This window comes from Giraffa tippelskirchi, chromosome 6, assembly GCF_054371585.1.
Source record: "Giraffa tippelskirchi isolate mGirTip1 chromosome 6, T2T-mGirTip1v1.2.pri, whole genome shotgun sequence".
NCBI classification, from domain to species: Eukaryota; Metazoa; Chordata; class Mammalia; order Artiodactyla; family Giraffidae; genus Giraffa; species Giraffa tippelskirchi.
This window is the reverse complement of record NC_137280.1, coordinates 176229152-176243646: the sequence shown is the minus strand read 5'-3', so window position 1 is coordinate 176243646 and position 14495 is coordinate 176229152. Positions and strand designations below refer to the sequence as shown.

The window sequence follows — 14495 nt, the reverse complement described above, 5'->3', positions numbered from 1 at the left end:
GGTCGCACAGAGTCGGACACGACTGAAGCGACTTAGCAGCTCAGTCACTCAGGTATGTCCAATTCTTTTGCTAACCCATGGACTCTAGCCCGCCATGCTCCTCTGTCCATGGGATTTCCCAGGCAAGAATACTGGAGTGGGTTGCCGTCTCCTTCTCCAGGAGATCTTCCTGATCCAGGGGTCAAACCCGCATCTCCTGTGTCCCCATTGGCAGACAGGTTCTTTACCACTGAGCCACCTGGGAAACCTCTCTGCAAAAATCCATAACAGCAAAGTGAGTACCCTGTGCCCCGCCTACTTCCCTGGATGAATCAGCACCAAACACAAATCTCAGGATGCTGCATCTCATTGGTGGAAACTAATTCACGTTTGCATTCTTGCAAATAAGGTAAGTGAAAAGTGTATGGTGTTTCTTTTGTTTTTAAGTATTAAAAGGTGGAGGTGGTATTTGTCAGTGCCCCGACTGAAACAGATGGTATCTTTAATCTGGGTAGTTTGATGAGAATTTATGATGTCGGTAAGGTTTAGGGCAGGCTTCCCTGGTGGCTCAATGGTAAAGAATGCATCAGCCAATGGAGGAGACACAAGTTCGATCCCTGGGTGAGGAAGATCCCCTGGATAAGGAAATAGCAACCCACTCCAGTATTCTTGCCTGGGAACTTAGTGACTAATCAATGACAACAACAAGTTTTAGGGCAAGTGGAGAGCAGTTGCAATCCCAAAGCCTGAAGAATAAGGAGAGGAGCAGATAATAAAACCAGAGAAGGGTGAGGAGAGGGCGTTTGATTGGTGCTTTAAATATTAGAGTACATTTAGAAAATCTAACATTCTGTAGAAGTAATTTCTTCAGTATGCCTCCCTTGTCCCTCCCGCACCTTCTTTCTTTCTCTTACCTAAAGTAATTACTTCTGTGAGTTTTTTTCTCATGTCATGCCAACTCTGATTTCTCTTACACTTCCAGGAGGCTAGCCTAAAAAAAATCAGATTGCTGTAATCTATGTCCTCAAATATCTTAGAAAATTTTTATGTAAATTTACTCATAAAATTATTCTGTCATCTGTATTTATTTCTTTATTTTGCAGTTGGCACTTTTAATTTTCTTTTCTTAAGAGTTTTCATGGAGCTTATTTTCCTCCACCAATATTCTTATTTCCTCATAGTCTCAAAAACCTAGGACTGTATGGTTTTACATAAGTTCTACCAGGATTTCCCTGGTGTCCAGTGGTTAAGACTCTGTGTTTCCACTGAAGGGGGCATGGGTTAGATCCCTGGTTGGGGAACTAAGATCCCCTATGGTGGATTCGGTGCAGCCAAAAAAAAAAAAAAAAAAACCACCAAAAAGCATAATTAAAAAGAAGAAGTTCTACCAGTTTCTTCATTTTCACTTTAAAGGCTCCAAAGAGCCCTTGTGAAGATTTTAGGGGTTCTGGAATAATTTTAAGGAGAATTTTAAAAAAAAGTTATTCTTTCTTTGCCAATTTTAGATTCTTAAAGACTTTAGTGGATTTTTCTAAATGAGAAGCTTCAAAGTTATTTGATTGTTTTCTTTCTCCCTATGAACTTTCTTGACAGCCTGACCAGAGAGAAGCTGAAAATTTCAGATGAGCCTCTTGGAAGTACTTTAGGAGGCTACCCTTGAATCTGCTTCTTTTTCTTCTACTTAGTAGAGTTTTATCCCCCACTCTGGGCTAATGTTACTCTCTCAGTCATGTCTGACTCTTTGTGACCCCATGGACTACAGCCTGCCAGGCTCCTCAGTCCATGGGATTCTCCAGGCAAGAATACTAGAGTGGGTAGCCATTCCCTTCTCCAGGAAATCTTCCCGACCCAGGGATTGAACCCGGGTCTCCTGCATTGCAGGCGGACTCCCTACCTTCTGAGCCACGAAAGGGTTTTTAATGAAGTTTTTTTTTTTTTTCTCCTCCTGGTACCCTAATTTAAAAATGAAGGTGAATTTCTTAAACATGAAAATTTTCTGGAACTCATTTCTTCTCTTTCAGCTTTAACAGTCTCTGACTTCTTGTAAGAAATCTACTTCAGCAAAGCTTAAAGGCACTGGGGAATTAATTATTGAGGAAATTTTGCATAAAATTGTAGCCTTCTTTTCTGCTTCAAATACCCAGTTCTTCCTGAAAACCTCAGGACACGCGATGGTCTTCTCTCATGAAGAATGACATCATGCCATAAATGTTGACTCAAGCTGGTGCTGCCTCGCTATTGTGAAACTGAGGGGTAGATGAAAGAACGTGGTTTTTAGGGTCGGAATACAGAGCTCAAGTTTTGTGTCACTGTCACCAAATAACTGCATATTTGTAGTCGATTTGCCCGCTCTTTTTCAACCACATTTCCTTTATCTGCTAAAGAGGGACCTGTGTCTACTACTAAGAATTTGAGAGAATTAAATTTGATAGTATATATAAAAGTGTCAAACATGACTTAGCACATAGCAGGGCATTCAGAGGAGAAGCCACCAAGTCCAGATAGTCAAAAAACTGACCGGAGGGTGGCTACTAATTGGTAGGAATGAAAAATATCAAACAAGCTCCACCCATTGATTACCCTTGATTATGCTGTAGTGGGCTTCCCAGGTGGTGCTAGTGGTAAAGAACCTACCTGCCAGTACAGGAGACCTAAGACGTGGGTTCAATCCCTGGGTCAGGAAGATCCTCTGGAGGAGGGCATGGCAACTCACACCAGTATTCTTGCCTGGAGAATCCCGTGGACAGAGGAGCCTGGCGGGCTACAGTCCACGGAGTTGCAAAGAGTTGGACACAGCTGAACACAAGACAAGACAAACACACTTTGAATGTGTCTTCTTTAAGAACTGTCCAACCATTAACAAAAAGACTTGCCATAGCTTGGAAGAAAATATTTGTAAAACACAAGTCTGATAAAGGACTACTGCCCCAAATTTGCAAAGAACTTTTTACCAAGCTTGAACTTATACCCTGTCATGCACAGAAGCCAATACTATGGCACTACCTTTTCAGAAAAGAAAAAGCTTTATTGGTGGATTGGCATTGCAAGGAAACAGGAAGCTCTCAAATCTGTGTCTGATCCAGGATCCAGGGTGAAATTTAATGAGTGATGGGGAATAGATTGGTATGTGGAAAAGCTGGCAGGGCGGGTACTGGAGTCCTGCTCCAGCAGGTCCAGGAGTACCCAAGGGATGAACGGCGTCAGCGAGAGGAAAGAAAGACATGGAGTTTTTTGATGGTCCAAGGACCATAATCTTTATTGCTTTTAGTTGCTACTTATATAGCACATGTTTTTCTACGTAATGACTCTTAACAATATTTTTCCATTCAGATCAACATCCCCTGATTCTAAGATGTGTTAAAAGTTTTTTCCTAGTCCTTTGTCACATTTTGGTTACATGTTTACCCTGAAACCTATTTTTATTCTACTAAAACATGGTCTATGAATCATGTTATTCCATCTACTTATTCTGTACAGCCTGCTACTTCAGCGAATACAGCATCTTGCTTCAGCAAATAAGCACTATAGTGGCATCTAAGGTCAAGAGTTTCTCATAGTACAGCCATTGTCAGTGGTGGTTTATTTACCATCTACCCACATACCTGAAGACTATTTCTGGCAGGGACAAGTCTTTTGCAGTTTACCTTGAAACCATTTACAGTACAATTCACATATTTCTTTCTGTTTACGCTTAGATTCTAAGGGGCACAAATATCTCTAGTGTCCCAATCTTTATGAGAAAAGGCAGTTGGCTTAGTTTCTGTAATTTTCCCTGGTACATGACCCAAGTTTTCCAGTCATCAATAATAATCTCCTCATGAGGCCAGGTCACAATAGGCTTAGGGCTTGTTTTCCAAATGATCCTGGCCTTATTCCCTGGCTGAGTGTTAGGGACCCACCAGCCAGGGGCCCCAGTAGGTTTAATCATTCTTGGAATGTTTCTCTGGGGCAAGGGATCATTTTTCTTTTCCCTGGACTCTCGTGACCTCATCATGGAAGCCCCTACAACTCCAGCCATCAAAGAATGAAACAGAGTTAGCCACAACAAAAGCATAGAAACAGGAAGGAGTGAAGGTTCCGGTCCTGGAGAGAAACCGCTGTGCAGTTTCTTCTTGAGTGGGGCCATGAGTTTATCATCTGGCAGTAGTTCCAGAACGGCTCCCAATAGGCGGGTTTCCGTTGAAGGACTTTGGAACCTGGCCATTTATAGCAAGATCCTGTAAAGGGGCTTCAACACGGAGTCTCCCTGGACAGAGGGCCCTTCCTTTGTGACAGGGCTCCAGTGTCCAGGTTCTGGTCATGGCCGGTCATTTGGTTCTATTTCAGAAGTTGGGGGGAAGAAATTTTGGTTCCAGTGTTATTTGAGGTCAAAATTTTCTCCTCTGTGCATGCTTCAGCTGCATGACCTGTGGTTTCTGTTCTGTCATCTGAAAAACAATTAAGTATCTTTTCATTGATAGAGCAGATCCAGTTTGGGCTGGTCCCACGGTTACATATTCTTACAGTTCAGTGAGAAGGCAAACAACTCAATTTAAAAGTGAACAAAAGATATGAACAGATAATCTGTATTAATCATTAAAATTTTTTTAATTTTCTTTTATGTTGTTTTGACATGTTACAAAGGTTGCTGTCTGGGAAGAGACTGCCCCTCCCAGGGCTAACCAGTTCTTAGAGACAGCAAAGACTGGGCTGGAAGCGTATCCTTCATAGACGAGCCAACCGGTCCCCAGTCTATAAACCCAACCACCTCTTTGCCTTCTCACATAGCAAACCAGTGTTCAGCTGCCTTGAATCACCCCAGGGCCAGGCGCCCCCAGGCGCCCCCAGGCGCCGCCAGCCCATACCCCACTGCAGTCAGTCAGACTGTCGACCCCTCAACTTTTCTTTGCGCTCAGAAGCCCCAGTAAAGCTGCTTCCTCTTCCTTATTCACAAACGGAGGCGAGGGGAAGGGGTAGATTTTGTAGGCAGCCCCAGGGCCGTTCTTTGGGAAAACTGTGAAGTGTATATGTGTGTGTGTGGATTCCTCAGCATCCTCTCTGTGCTGCCCGCAGATTCCCCAAGGCCTCCCAACTTCCTCTGTCCTCTTGGTTTCCCTGCAGGACCCAAGTGCCCCTCTCCATTCTCTAGGGCAGTTGTCTTCATTTTTGTTCACTTATCCTTTAAAATAAGTATGAAAATCTGTGTACCCTACTGCTCATTGAAAAAAATAAAAACTTTGTATTTAAGCCTAGCAGATTAAAAGTGTTGTGATAGTTTTAGGTGAGCAGAAAAGGGACTCAGCCATACGTGTATATACACATGTGTCCATTCTCCCTCAAACTCCTGTCCCATCCAGGCTGCCACATAACATTGAGCATAGTTCCCTGTACTATATACAGTAGGTCCTTGTTGGTTGTCCATTTTAAATATAGCAGTGTGTACCTGTCCATCCCAAACTCTCTAACTATCCCTTACCTTCACCCTTCCCCTGGCAACCAGAAGTTTGTTCTCTATGTAAATAGAGTAAATAAGTAAGTTCATTCATATCATTTCTTTTTAGATTCCACGTGTAAGGGATGTCATATGATATTTCTCCTTCTCTGACTTGCTTCACTCAGTATGACAATCTCTAGGTCTATCCATGTTGCTGCAACTGGCATTATTTCATTCTTTTTGATGGCTTCCTATTGCTCATTTTTAAAATCACTGAAATTTTCTCATACATTTGAATAAGTTTGTTTCTTGTTAATAGTACTCACGTGTACATACTCAATCATGTCTGACTCTTTGTAGCCCATGGACTGTAGCCCGCCAGGCTTTACTGTCCATGGAATTCTCCAGGCAAGAATACTAGAGCAGGTTGCTGTTGCCTGCACCAGGGATCTTCCCGACTCAGGGATTGAACCCATGTCTCCTGTGACTCCTGCATTGGCAAGTGGATTCTTTACCTTGGCACCACCTGGAAAGCCTTCTTATTAATAATAGATGGTCCAAAATATTATATATCTTATAATTTGAACTAGAATGATTGACTATAATTGGAATCAATACTTTAAAATACATTTTGATGAAATAGGTCTTGACTACCCTGCTGAATGGGCTTCCCAGGTGGCGCTAGTGGTAAAGAACCCAGCTGCCAATGCAAGATATGCAAGAGACACAAGTTCAATCCCTGGCTTGTGGTCGGGAAGCTCCCCTGGAGGAGGGCCTGGCAACCCCCTCCAGTATTCTTGCCTGGAGAATTCCATGGACAGAGAAGCCTGCCAAGCCTGGCAAAGCCTGGCAAACCATAGGGTTGCAAAGAGTCAGACACGGCTGAAGTGACTTAGCGTACATGTACCTTGCTGAATAAGCATAGCTCACCTAAAGAAGTGATACTGTGCTTTTATCTGGGGATGTTATCCAGTGTATGTATAATCATTTTGGTAGCCTCACAAACCATTCGATTTATATTTAAAGGAATAAGCATCATTACCTATGCTTTCTACCCTGTTGTGAATTTAATGTTCCAACATAGGCCTAACACCCTATTTCTCAGGCTAAACTTCACTTTTAATAGAAATTTGTATAAGATACCTATGCTTTGTTTAATCATTGTAAGAGGGTTACTTGAACAAAAGCTTTGATACTTATTTGTTTTGCTTTCAGAGGTATGAGCCAAGCACTGTGGAGAGATCTGGAATAGGGGTGGGAGACAGGTATGCCATTATCTCATACCACTGGGGAGTGAAGCATTTCAGGCAGATCAATTTTAGGAAAAAGTACACAAAAATAGTGACATCAATTACAACTATTCATGTAAGTGCACACTTTGGAAAGTTTTCAGGTATCATCGTGGCTATGCATGCCTATTGTTATTCTTTAAACCTTAACTCTATTTCAAACTTTATATTAATGAACTAAAATCGTTCATCCTGTTTAAAGAAACTTTGGATATCATGGAGCTGATTGTAAAACATATTTTGGAAGGTGCTAGTACATTGGAAGGACTGATGTTGAAGCTGAAACTCCAATACTTTGGCCACCTCGTGTGAAGAGTTGACCCATTGGAAAAAACCCTGATGCTGGGAAGGATTGGGGGCAGGAGGAGACGGGGACAACAGAGAATGAGATGGCTGGATGGCATCACCGACTCGATGGACATGAGTTTGGGTAAACTCTGGGAGTTGGTGATGGACAGGGAGGCCTGGCATGCTGCAATTCATGGGGTCGCACAGAGTCGGACACGACTGAGCAACTGAACTGAACTGAACTGAGTACTTGTACATTGTCCCAGAAATTATTCAATAATGATTATCATCCTTTTCCTACACTTAAGATCCACTCTGGTTTTAGATTCTTTAAAGCTTTATTTCTGGATATACTTTATATTTTATTTCTAAGCTATTAAAATATAGGTGTCTTTTTCAGATTACTGACAAAAAGCTATTTTTTCCTTCTCCATTTTACATAGGATCTTATTTCTTCCAACCACAAAGACTACAGATTGTATTCACTTAAAATTTCAGGAAATTTTCGTGTATTTTTTTAATTTTAATTTTATTGGAGTATGGTTGATTTGGGCACCCCTGGTGGCTCAGATGGTAAAGAATCTGCCTGCAATGCAGGAGACCCGGGTTCAATCTTCCTGAGTCAGGAAGATCCCCCTGGAGAAGGAAATGGCAACTCACTCCAGTATTCTTACCTGGAGAATTCCATGGACAGAGGAGCCTGGTGGGCTTCAGGGGTCGCAAAGAGTTGGACACAACTGAGCAGCTTTGTAGTAGTGTCAACTACAAATTGGCACGTGCCAAAAGCATTGCCAGCAACTGAACAACAAGTGCATGTGCCCTCTGCCTCCGTGGAGACTGAACCCTGTGCCACTGCAGCTGCTGACCCTCCGCACCCCCTGAGGGAGCTCATGGTGGAGTGAGGCCCTCTGTGCTCCAGGGAGTCTGGTGGGACAGGTCTTTGATAGTTGGAAATTTTCAGGAACAGATTTTATGATCCTAATCCTTGCATCTCCTATCTAGAAAGGCACTAAATCCCTTCATGATGACATCAGATCCTCGGGACTAGCAGAAAACCTCTTATAAAGTAAACACTTGATTGCATTGAAATCCCCCTTCACTGAAATCTTATATATTGACCTTCCTCCACTACATCTTTGGAACAGTCTCTCAGAGCTATCTGGTACTGCTTCCCGGGCAGAGTTGGACTATAAAGAAAGCTGAGCGCCAAAGAATTGATGTTTTTGAACTGTGGTGTTAGAGAAGACTCTTGAGAGTCCCTTGGACTACAAGGAGATCCAACCAGTCCATCCTCAAGGAAATCAGTTCTGAATATTCATTGGAAGGACTAATGCTGAAGCTGAAAATCCAATACTTTGGCCACCTGATGCAAAAAACTGACTCATTGGAAAAGACCCTGATGCTGGGAAAGATTGAAGCTGGGAGGAAAGGGGGACAACAGAGGATGAGATGGTTGGATGGCATCACTGACCCAATGGACATGAGTTTGAGTAAGCTCCAGGAATGGTAATGGATAGGGAAACCTGGCGTGCTGCAGTCCATGGGGTCACAAAGAGTCAGACACGACTGAACAACTGAACTAAACTGAAGTCACATCCATACATGACTACTGGAAAAACCATACCTTTGACTAGACGGACCTTTGCTGGCAAAGTAATGTCTCTGCTTTTTAATATGCTGCCTAGGTTGGTCATAGCTTTTCTTCCAAGGAGCAAGCATCTTTTAATTTCATGGCAGCAATCATCATCTGCAGGGATTTTAGAGCACCCTCCCCCAAAATAAAGTCTCTTACTGTTTTCATTGTTTCCCCATCTATCTGCCATGAAGTGATGGGACCAGATGCCATGATCTTATTTTCTGAATGTTGAGTTTTAAGCCAACTTTTTCACTCTCCTCTTTCACTTTCATCAAGAGGTTCTTTAGTTCTTCTTCACTTTCTGCCATAAGGGTGGTGTCATCTGCATATCTGAGATTATTGCTATTTCTCCCAGCAATCTTGATTCCAGCTTATGCTTCATCCAGCCCAGCATTTCTCATGACGTACTCTGCATATAAGTTAAATAAGCAGGGTGACAATATACAGCCTTGACATACTCCTTTTCTATCTGGAACCAGTCTGTTGTTCCATCTCCAGTTCTAACTGTTGCTCCCTGACCTGCATACAGATTTCTCAAGAGGCAGGTCAGGTGGTCTGGTATTCCCATCTCTTTGAGAATTTTCCAGATTTTGTTGTTGTCCACAAAGTCAAAGGCTTTGGTATAGCTAATAAGGCAGAAATAGATGTTTTTCTGGAACTCTTTTGTGTTTTCGATGATCCAACAGATGTCGATCATCCAACGGATGATCTCTGGTTCCTCTGCCTTTCCTAAATCCAGCTTGAACATCTGGAAGTTCACGGTTCACGTACTGTTGAAGCCTGACTTGGAGAATTTTGAGCATTAGTTTGATAGTGTGTGAGATAAGTGCACTTGTGTGGTAGTTTGAACATTCTTTGGCATTGCCTTTCTTTGGGATTGGAATGAAAACTGACCTTTTCCAGTCCTGTGACCACTACTGAGTTTTCCAGATTTGCTGACATATTGAGTGCAAAACTTTCATAACATCATCTTTTAGGATTTGAAATAGCTCACCTGGAATTCCATCACCTCCACTAGCTTGTTCAAAGTGATGCTTCCTGAGGCCCACGTGGCTTTGCATTCCAGGATGTCTGACTCTAGGTGAGTGATCACACCATTGTGATTATCTGGGTCATGAAGATCTTTTTTGTATAGTTCTTCTGTGTATTCCTGCCACCTCTTCTTCATATCTTCTGCTTCTGTTAGGACCATATCATTTCTGTCCTTTATTGTGCCTATCTTTGCATGAGATGTTCCCTTGGTATCTCTAATTTTCTTGAAGAGATCTTTAGTCTTTCCCATTCTATTATTTTCCTCTATTTCTTTGCATTGATCACTGAGGAAGGCTTTCTTATCTCTCCTTTCTATTCTTTGGAACTCTGCATTCAAATGGGTATATCTTTCCTTTTCTCCTTTGCCTTTCACTTCTCTTCTCAGCTATTTGTAAGGCTGTCTCAGACAACCATTTTGCCTTTTTGCATTTCTTTTTCTTGGGGGTGGTCTTGATCCCTGTCTCCTGTACAATGTCACGAACCTCTATCCATAGTTCTTCAGGCACTCTATCAGATCTAATCCCTTGAATGCATTTCTCACTTCCACTGTGTAATTGTAAAGGATCTGATTGAGGTCATACCTTAATGGTCTAGTGGTTTTCCTACTTTCTTCAATTTCAGTCTGAATTTGGCAATAAGGAGTTCATGATCTGAGCCACAGTCAGATCTCAGTCTTGTTTTTGTTGACTGTATAGAGCTTCTCCATCTTTGGCTGCAAAGACTATAATCAATCTGATTTTGGTATTGACCATCTGGTGATGTCCATGTGTAGAGCCTTCTCTTGTGTTGTTGGAAGAGGGTGTTTGCTATGACCAGTGCGTTCTCTTGGCAAAACTCTGTTAGCCTTTGACCTGCTTCGTTTTGTACTTCAAGGCCAAATTTGCCTGTTACTTCAGGTTATCTCTTGAATTCCTACTTTTGCATTCCAGTCCCCTGTAATGAAAAGGACATATTTTGGGGTGTTAGTTCTAGAGGGTTTTGTAGGTCTTCATAGAGTCATTCAACTTCAGCTTCTTCAGCATTACTGGTTGGGGCCTAGACTTGTATTACTGTGATATTGAATGATTTGCCTTGGAAACAGAGATCATTCTGTCGTTTTTGAGATTTCATCTAAGTAATCTCAAAATGCAGTCCTCATTTTGTCCTAGATAAAACTTAATTTGCAACTCTCAAGTTTTGCATCTTTTTTAGTCAACAGTAGTTATAGTTTAGATAAAGTTTGGCAAACTATAACCTGTGCACCAAATTGGGTCCAATGCATGTTTTGTATGGCCCCTAAGCTAAGAATGGTTTCTACATTTTTAAACTGTTGAAAAAATCAGAGAAAAACAATGTTTTATTATAAGAAAAACTACATGAAATTCAAATTTCAAAGTCCATAAATAAAATTTTATTGGAACACAGATACATTCTTTTGGCCACAGCTTGCTTATACACTGAAGTGACAAGGTTGAGTAGTTGCAACAAAAACTGCATAGACAGAAATATCAAAAATATTTGTTATCTGGTCCTGTACAAATGTTTTTGTTCTCTACATCAGATAATTTTCATACAGCTAAGATTATGCTCCAGGGTCAAAATAAAGTAGTGTGCAGACTGAGTTGACTTTTCGCATTGCTTTTGAAAGACCGGAAAAGGATGGTTTGAAATAGAATTCCATCTAGTGGTTTTCTATATCATTCAGAATGAAGTCCAAAGTCATTATCATGGTCAAGAGGGTCATTCTTGATATTGTCCTTCCCTACCTCTGCAGTTTCTGCTACACTCTGCCTTCAGTCACTCTGATTCAGTTACTCTGGCTCTCTGTTAAAAGACCCTGATGCTGGGAAAAATTGAAGGCAGAGGAGAAGGGGACGACAGAGGATGAGATGGCTGGATGGCGTCACTGACTCAATGGACATGAGTTTGAGCAAGCTCCTAGTTGGTGATGGACAGGGAGGCCCGGCGTGCTGCAGTCCATGGGGTCGCAAAGAGTCGGACACGACTGAGCAACTGAACTGAACTTCTGTTGTGGGACTCCTAACTCAGGGCCTTTGGACTGGACCTCCCCCCTCCGCACACCCTCACACACAGGTATCGGCATAACCAACTCACTCGTTGCATTTTTCATTCTGTTCAAATGTTATCTCACCAAGAGGCTTTCATTAATGTACTCTTATTTGCTAAAATATAAGCCCCTTGAGAGCAGGAAGTTTAAGACAGTTTTACTCAACACTGTAGTTTAGAAGTACAGCTCAGAGTAGATGCTCAAGAGTGTTTGTTGACTGAATACATGGCCCCCTGAAATGGATGTGTGAGTTTCTACATCCAAGAGAGATTCATATTTAAAGTACTGCAAGTTCCATTGGCAGAACACATGCATGCACTCATGGAGTATCCTGCTTCGTTAATGAAAGGATTTAGGGCAGAAAAGAAAAGAGTGAGTCAAACGCCTTGGAATTCAGAAGATATTTGCAGTTGAAATGGAACCACTGTTGGCCAGACTTTATAAACCTGCTACAGCTGTGGACACTGAGAAGCTAGCTGTAGTGTGCTAGTCACTCAGTCGCTGACTCTTTGCAACCCCATAGACTCTAGCCCACCGGGCTCCTCAGTCCATGGGATTTCCCAGGCAAGAGTACTAGAGTGGGTTGCCATTTCCTCCTCCAGAGGATCTTCCCGATCCAGGTATTGAACTCGGGTCTCCTGCACTGCAGGCAGATTCTAGAGTTAGTGGTAAATGAAAGACGAGTCGCCAGCTAGCTGGGCTGGAGCAGAACAGCAGTGATCACGCACTGGCAGGCTGTGTGTCAGGAGGGCCTCTCATATTGTCTGTTAGCCGTGAAAGGGGTCTGTGGTGTGGGCTTTTTTTAACATTTTAGAAGACTGACTCCCAGAGAAGTCATTTGCCTTAACTCTCACTTTCTTAGGCAACTACCTAGTGGTTCTGTGAGTTTAAGGATTACCAAATGGAAAACCAATATGCGGGTGGTGTTTTGCAATATGCAAGTATGCCTTATTGAAACTCTTCAAGGCAGAAAATGCTGACATAGCTTTTCTAACAATCTGCTGTGGAAATAAGACAGGGAAATGAGTGGGATTTGCCCAAAACCGAAAGTTGGCCTGGAGACAGAATGCAAATAGAGGAGATAAGTGAGAATTGTGAAGAGTTGATCTCTTAAGAATTAGTGGTAGAATCCACCTTACTTAGCATCTTTTTAAATGTCCTGGAGGAAGCTCTATTAAAGAATTATCGGATTCAAATCGACTTTTTTTTTGTCTAGCAGGAAGGGTTTAGATAAGAGATAGCAGTCATTCGAATGTTAATGAATCCTATCTCCATCTGAGGGATTTGAAAAGCCGGGTGGGCGGATAAAATGCACTCTTACCACCCCAAAGAAGTGTGGGTTAAAGAAAAAAAATTTTGTGTGCCCACTTGCAAATGCGTGCCCCGTTGTTGGAGTCGTGGGGGAAGTACTCACTGACTGAAGCACTGTCTGAATGTGGAATATAAACAAGAATCTTGAAAGACAAGGAACCCGAGTGAGTTTTGGGTTAAAAAAGTAATATTTTTCTAAGAGGTAACCGAAACCTCCCTTGAAAATTCTGACACCACTTCCAACCACCACCACAAAACAACCAAAAAACCTTTTCCTACTCTTATGTAAAGGAATGGGGTTGATACAGTAGCAATATTGTGTATTTTTTCTCTTTTGGTACTGGGGAAAACAGCATTTTTGAAGGGCAACTAAACTCACTAGAAAGACTTGGGTAGGCATGGGTAGGAGATGGCCGAGATATCATGAAAGAGCTATTAATAAGTTGAGAAGAAAGAGGAATATAAGATAGAGGATGAGGTGATTTTTGTCTGTTTTTTTTTTTTTTTTTGCCAGTCAAGACCTGCCAAGGTATGCATATCTATTGTTGGTTTCCCTGGGTGTAACTGAAGACTTTACATAACCTAGATTCAAATTACCTTTCCAAAATCTTCTTTCCTTCCAGCCTCAGACCACCAGCAAGCAGCATTGAAGTGCACCTAACTAACAAATGCTAATTGTTGGCATTCTCATTTTTATTCTTGAAAACCCATTCAGCTGCCCTATTCTGTGAAAGTGAAGTTGCTCAGTCCTGTCTGACTCTTTGTGACCCCATGGACTGTAGCCTACCAGGCTCCTCCGTCCATGGAATTCTCCAGGCCAGAATACTGGAGTGGGTTACCATTTCCTTCTCCAGGGGAATCTTCCAAACCCAGGGATCGAACCCTGGTCTCCTGCATTGTAGGCAGACGCTTTACCCTCTGAGCCACCAGGGAAGTTGCCCTATTCTGTGACGCCTTCCCAAAAGACCTCCCTGCCTCCTGCGTCAGGATTAGCTAATCCTTTTTTTCTGGCCTCTCAAAGGAGTTCTCTTACTGCTGACCTCAGCACTTTTATTCTGTCTCATATCATAGCTAATTGTTTACTCCTCCCCACCCCCCAATCAGTGGCTCCTCTAATAAGTGAGGGAGTCTTGTTATATCCAACTTCAAATTTTGCTCTGTGTCTTAAGATTTTTACCCAAAGTACAAAGAAGGGAAACATATTTTTAATGTTTTTCTAAGAACTGATGTCTTGCAACGTTTGAGGCTCGTTTAAAGGATCTGGCCAATGGTATATATCGTGTGTGACATTTCCACCCAGCCAGGATGAATCATTAGTTCCTGTCAGAGGAAAGTGACAGTAAAGTGATAAAAATTTGCCATCCTACGTTTTGACTTATACCTTTGGTACTTCCTCACAGTGTTCTTAGAAACTTAGCTCAGAGAAAGGAAAATGAGAACTTGAATTCTAACTGTTTGGTGATAGTAAATCATAAAAGTAAGGACTGAAGAGATGCTAAA

The 14495-nt window shown here is 42.1% G+C and overlaps 1 long non-coding RNA gene across 1 annotated transcript in view; it reads left to right on the top strand.

Moving 5' to 3' along the window:
- Window positions 1–14495, top strand: part of LOC145511702 (uncharacterized) — a 29494-nt gene that overhangs the window by 1954 nt on the left and 13045 nt on the right. Inside the window, exon 2 of the long non-coding RNA XR_014058084.1 lies at window positions 215–388. This is a non-coding gene — a long non-coding RNA (uncharacterized LOC145511702). The remainder of the gene's footprint in view (window positions 1–214; window positions 389–14495) is intronic.